Raw genomic sequence first — 6,008 nt, 5'->3', positions numbered from 1 at the left:
TGTTTCATGTTTTTCTTTTGCCATAAAACTTATACCGACATCTCGCCAACATCCGCTGTTCTGGTTTGTGTAATTGAGGTTGGGACATTTTGAACACGGAGGTAACCTCTCTGACTCTTTGTAGCATGAGACTTTAGGTCCCATTTCAAAAACGGCAGCGTCAGCGGTGCTGGAGGTCACGCACGTCACTGTCAGTCAAACCAGGCAGCCTCTCCGATGATTTAAAACCCAACTGTAAATACTCCCAAAAAATACAGCCGAAAAACAAGTCACGGGTGAGTTTTCCTACACAGCCATTTTAGTGTCAATAAAAGCATCATTGTTGTGTAGTTGACCTAGTTTATCAACGGGGGGGGGGAATATCTCTCTTTCAATGTTTTCATTCTTTGCGTTACAGCTCTAGTTCAGATGGAGAATGCTCTGTTGTCGCCATATCTTCTTTTGGATCAATGTCACAGTTTAGTTGAACAATATCCTGAGTCACCCTGTCAATCTGCACACATAATGTTACATCACGCATGAGCTTACTCTTTCCCACACATGCCCAAGTGCAGACTTTGACAAACACCTACAGACCAACTGATGGCACCTGTCATAAAATAATAGTTCAGCAGGAAACAAAATAAGACATTTGATTCCATCGACAATCTTGTCACGTATGGGTGATATTTCCCAATTTCTCGGCAGGCACAGCCGCACTCGGCAGGTTCAAATATCCAATTCAGGCCAATGGTTACTGCCGGGCTATTTTTAGCTCGCTGATAAAGGATACTCTTATCAGCTTAGATGACCACCCTTGAATTCATAAAGCATCGCCTGTGTCCTTTAGACACGGCAGCAAACATGGCAGTATAGCTCTCAAGGTGCAGAGGTAATAAGCCTGCCCGTGTCTATTTTTCTTTCCTATATTACATCCCTACACCGCTACAGCTGCAACATTAAGATACAAACATTTGAATATGAATGGGTCTCTATAATGAATATTATTGAAGTCCACTTGTCTTTTAACTTCAGTGTTTTGTCATTCTGTGTACAAAAACATGTTTTTAATTGGGAATATTCATGTATCCATCTAGCCTATCATTAGATGCCATTACAAAAATCAGCCCTGGTGCGTGTGGAACGTCTCGGTAATGCTTTGATTGTATGCCACTCTCCTGCTCTGCCTCTTCACTTCCACCTCTGAGATGGAAATTGAGGGGTCATTTTTCTCAGACCCAGATGTTCATTCAGATCTGTGATTAATCAAATGTGCTGCAGGTGTCAGCAGAGTAAATCTAGTGAATGAAATGTGTTTTGTTTCATGCTTAAAGCAGAACTCACTTCTGTATCTTCATGCAGGGGGGCAGACGAGAGTAGAGTCTGGAGGCTGGGATCGGCAAGAACGGTAGCACCTCGGCCTTGAGAGTGACGAAGGCCAAGCTGCTGTTCAGCTTCATTCCACTCTGCAGTGGTGGAAATAACCAAGTACATGTATTCAAGTACTGTGCTTTACTTACCATTTAATAGTACTTTGTACTTCTATTCCTCTACATTTCAGTTGAAAATATTGCTTTTTTTCACTCAACTACATGTGTTTACCGACTGTATCTCCTCGTTATTATTCAACTTAAAATATTACAGAAAAGCTGTTTCTATTCCCCCATTTCAAAAGGATCAATGTTAAGAGAAATGTCCCAAAAATGAATATAAATGTAAAGAATTGTTTAACAGAACTTTCCTATGTTCTCTCCCATTAGCAAAGGTACACAAACATGTTGTGTACCTGTGCTCTGTCCTCTAGACGAGCCAGTCTCGACGTACAGAATATCTAATGCACCACTGTCATGTTTTTTTTCTGGTGTGACACAATGACCTTTACTGTGAGGGGTAAAAAACCCCCAATGTCAGCCGAGGGGTTGCAAAACAGCAACATTGTTGTTTTGGACTCTTGGTCTCTCAGAGGGCTTTGAACACATTGTGTGTGCAAGTCCAACCCTGACCCTCAATGTTATTGTGAAAGACCGACCGGGGCTGTTCCAAAATGCTCGGATTTATGACGATGATGGTGATCAGATATCGGCAAGCTGGTTGAAAATAAGAACACTTAGAGACACAGGGTCAGAAGTGGACCACACAATAATGTTTGCTCTCATCAGTGCAGTCATGCTGGTGACGTCAGAGTAGGTTTTTGGAGCCACAATCTTCTGACTGAGCCAAATGTATCTCATTTGGAGTTAGAAACCAGTGAGCCAGTGAGAAAATGCTTTTGCTTACTTTGCCACATCCATTGTGAATGGTTAAAGGAGTAAGTCATGAGTGCTCGGTTTCATAGTTCATACTTCTTTAATTGAGACAGAAATTTACATCATAAAAGATGAACACAAATTTGCCCCAATCTTTAGGCTACATGAGCAACGGTCAAAGCACGGCAGATGGAGACTGCTGAGCGCCAAGTTCACATGGGAATCCAAGCAGATGGACACATGTAGCATAGCACCTGCTTTTGGCACCACATCTCGACCATCGCAGCGTGATTTAGACTGGAATAAATCACAGAGGGATTTAATCTTACAGGGCTACAAGGCAGTTATTAGCCAATGGAAGTTGAGTTTTATCAATGTTTGGCATCAGATGCGTGTCCCAGCTGCTGGCTCTCCACATGTTCATGCTTCTCATTTAGCTACATTCATAAATAAGACATTTTTTGTTTCCCTAGTAGCTAAATCTATCACTTGGGTTTGAGTTGTATGGCTTAACAGGCTAATAAAACATATGTTTTACATATATATACTGTTTATAATTGATATTAAGTACACTTCAATTACTTTGGATGTCAACAAACAAGAGACTTGAAGTAATTTAAAAGCTGTGCAAAACGGTGCACTTTTATGCTCCCGTTGCATGTATTTAGCACATCAGTTGGGATGTGATAAGGTCATTATCATTCGCAATCAGCAATAATTACATGCAGGTGACATTTCTTGTTTTCAGAAATCACTGTTCTGTTTTTTCTTACTTTGAACCTTGGAACAACCTCGCCTCCAACTCCTCCTGAAGAAAATGAGTCTTTGCAGAGCATTTTACAAAATCATGTTTCTGTTGGTTCTCCGCTGCAATTTAGCAGAGTCGCTCATCTCCGTTGTCCCTTGTTTGGTCCCCACAGGAGCACGATGAGTGGCACATGCTATGCAAGTCCTCTTTAACTGACCTTGATTCACAGTATTGTTTTTGTACACAGTCTTTGTGCAAGGCAAATCATTATTCAAAAGTATGTTATGAAGCGTGTCTTAGCATCAATTTGAGTGTCATTTGGGAAAAGAGAAGATTACCAATTCACAAAGAATTATGTTTATGTTGGTCAGATGGCAGTAGGCGGTGGTTGGCAGAGACAATATTCATGATCTGGACGAGAGGCGGTTGAGTCCTAATAACTGAATGAAACCTCACACTTGTTGCCTGAGAGGATCTGAAAGAGCTCCTTTAAAGTCTCAGTGCAGTGTGGTTGCGGTGATTTGGGAGGTCATAGAAAATGTCTGACTTCCCTCTGCTGTGAAAACATGTTTGAATTAGATTAGGTATGCATTAACGGCTGGGAATGTGGACATTTCATGGGGAATGATTGCACCTGGAGTTGCACCTAGTCTTCTAAAATGTGCCCATACTCCAGGGACAATGAATATATGACAAAGTTTGAGCAGGAGCAAATACGCTGCAATTAAAGGAACAGTTCCATATTTTGGGAAATGCACTTATTCGCTGTCTTGCCGAGAGTTAGATGAGGGAATTTGTATCAATCTTCTCATCTACTTCTCTGCAAAAAAAAAAAAAAAGAGGTAAATCACCAACCATTATTATTTCTGAACGTAAACTCTGTGTTTACCATATACCTCTGTTACCGCAGAGGTCGCAGTGATATCAGTTAATCTACTGTGACTTGAGCAGCCAGAATGTCCACTGATACACATGCAATTTGGAACAATTATTCTTAAAGCTGCTGATTAGCTCCTCCATCTGTGAGCCCACAGCTAATCTGCCCAAACTCAAACTTCCTGCCAAACAAACAGTGCTTAATAATGACGTGGGTTTTTGCCAGGAGGCCATCAAAGATAATAGCTGCACTGCTGTTGTTATTTTTTTAATTTATTTTTTTTAAAGCTGGGTCTCATTCACAGGTATTAGTCAAGCCAATCATATCTAAACGATATTCATTGGCTAAAACAGCTGAGTTTAGTTCCATTGAGTTTTTTTTTTTTACTGGTCTAATTGAAGTGTATACAGCTCTATACTCTTCTGGGAGAGCACCATTAGCAGAGCACGTCGTGTTAATGTGTAGAGACGTCCACTTTCAGGGCTAATTCATATTCCCCAAAGACAGAACTGGAAATCTCTCTTGGGTCACATCATAACAGCTGCCATGTTAACAAAAAAACATGTTCTACATGGACAGGGCCTATTTGACAAATATTGGATATTGTTATTACTGGATCGCTGGAGTACATCTTTAACATAGGACCCGAGAGCCCCCCACGGGGGGCTGTTTTAGAGTGTGCAGCATTCAGCATGTCGTTGAAAGCATTTTTCATAAAGAAATATGATTATTGCTCCAGACATATTAAATATCGAATTAACGGGAAAAGTCCGAGCAACATCATCATACCAGCCATTGTAAACACTGCAAACACAATTATACATGAACTAATATCATATCTGGAAGATATCTAGAACATTTGCCACAATTTTGGCCAAAAATCGACGACCTATGCTCACTCTATGGCTCTCTCATCACGGAGCAGGATCGCACATGGCGGATGAACACATGCAGGAGGGGCACGATTCGACCCGGAAACGCACAGCGGCGTCCAAATTACTCTCTTTCAAACTGTTCAAAAGTTATGGGTATGCATGCCAACATCAGTCGCAGGTCACGAGAAAAATAATTGGGTAAAAAAACTTACGTTTTGGCGATATAAAACGGATTTATTCGAGCCGATTTCTGCACAGCTCTGCCCGCCATGTTCTGCTGCATGTCTGTGAGTGAGATCAATGCGCTGGCGGAATGAATCACAAAATGGCAGACGATTCTGTGGGGTGGAGCAATCCATGTAGAGAGGGGTGTTCGCCCAGCATTTTGCGATTTTTAGTCAGTAAACAGACCCGGATACGATCAAACACCCCTGCATGGCTCCCGTTGGACTATCCCGCATCTAAAAATGTCTCACACGAGTAAATCGGCCTTACCAAAGTCACATAGACACACATTATGAGCCATTTATTGTTATGAATGACAAATATGACACATCATAACTGCTCAAAATGGTGTCAAACTGATTTATTAGGATTATTGAACACTCTTAGTGATAAGAAAAGTGAATATATAGTTAATATTTAGTTATATAGTATATAAAATTAGTATACAGCAATGCAACAGCTGGTTCCGAAAATCAAAATTTAGATTTTTATGACCATTTATGCTGGCCTGCTTCACTCAATCGAAGTAAAATATGTTGTGGGGACATGTAAAACGTGTTGTTCTATGACTGTGGTGTGGTTTTAGGCTTGCAGCTGCATTATTTAAAAAAAAAAAAAATGTTCAAAACAAGTGCTTTTTTTCAGGCGAACCTAGAAATTTGTGCCATAAGTGTATCAGTTATTAACCAGTAACATATACACAATATTTACACAATTCAACACATCTCACAAGTGTTACCAGTATTCTAGCATCAAAATTTTTAAAATAGACCTTGTAGTTAGAGCTTGGGACTGTCTTGAGTATGGCTATGCAATTTTCGAGCAGAGGCCTAAAAATAGGGCTAGGGTCCTATGAGTTAAAGTTTTAAAATAGTGCATTGGGCATGGAATGTTAAAAATCACACTTTTTGTTGCTTTTTTGCAAAAAAAATGCATTCTAGTTCAATTTGAATGTGAAAAAGCAACAATGCTTTTTAAATGATAGAAATATATATATATCTTTTGCTGAAACTGATTTATCATTATCTCAATCCAGCCATATCACAATTGTTTGTGTT

The sequence above is a fragment of the Anarrhichthys ocellatus genome, unplaced genomic scaffold (assembly GCF_004355925.1).
Source record: "Anarrhichthys ocellatus isolate YVR2014 unplaced genomic scaffold, GSC_Weel_1.0 scaffold4, whole genome shotgun sequence".
NCBI classification, from domain to species: Eukaryota; Metazoa; Chordata; class Actinopteri; order Perciformes; family Anarhichadidae; genus Anarrhichthys; species Anarrhichthys ocellatus.
This window is presented reverse-complemented; position numbering follows the sequence as displayed.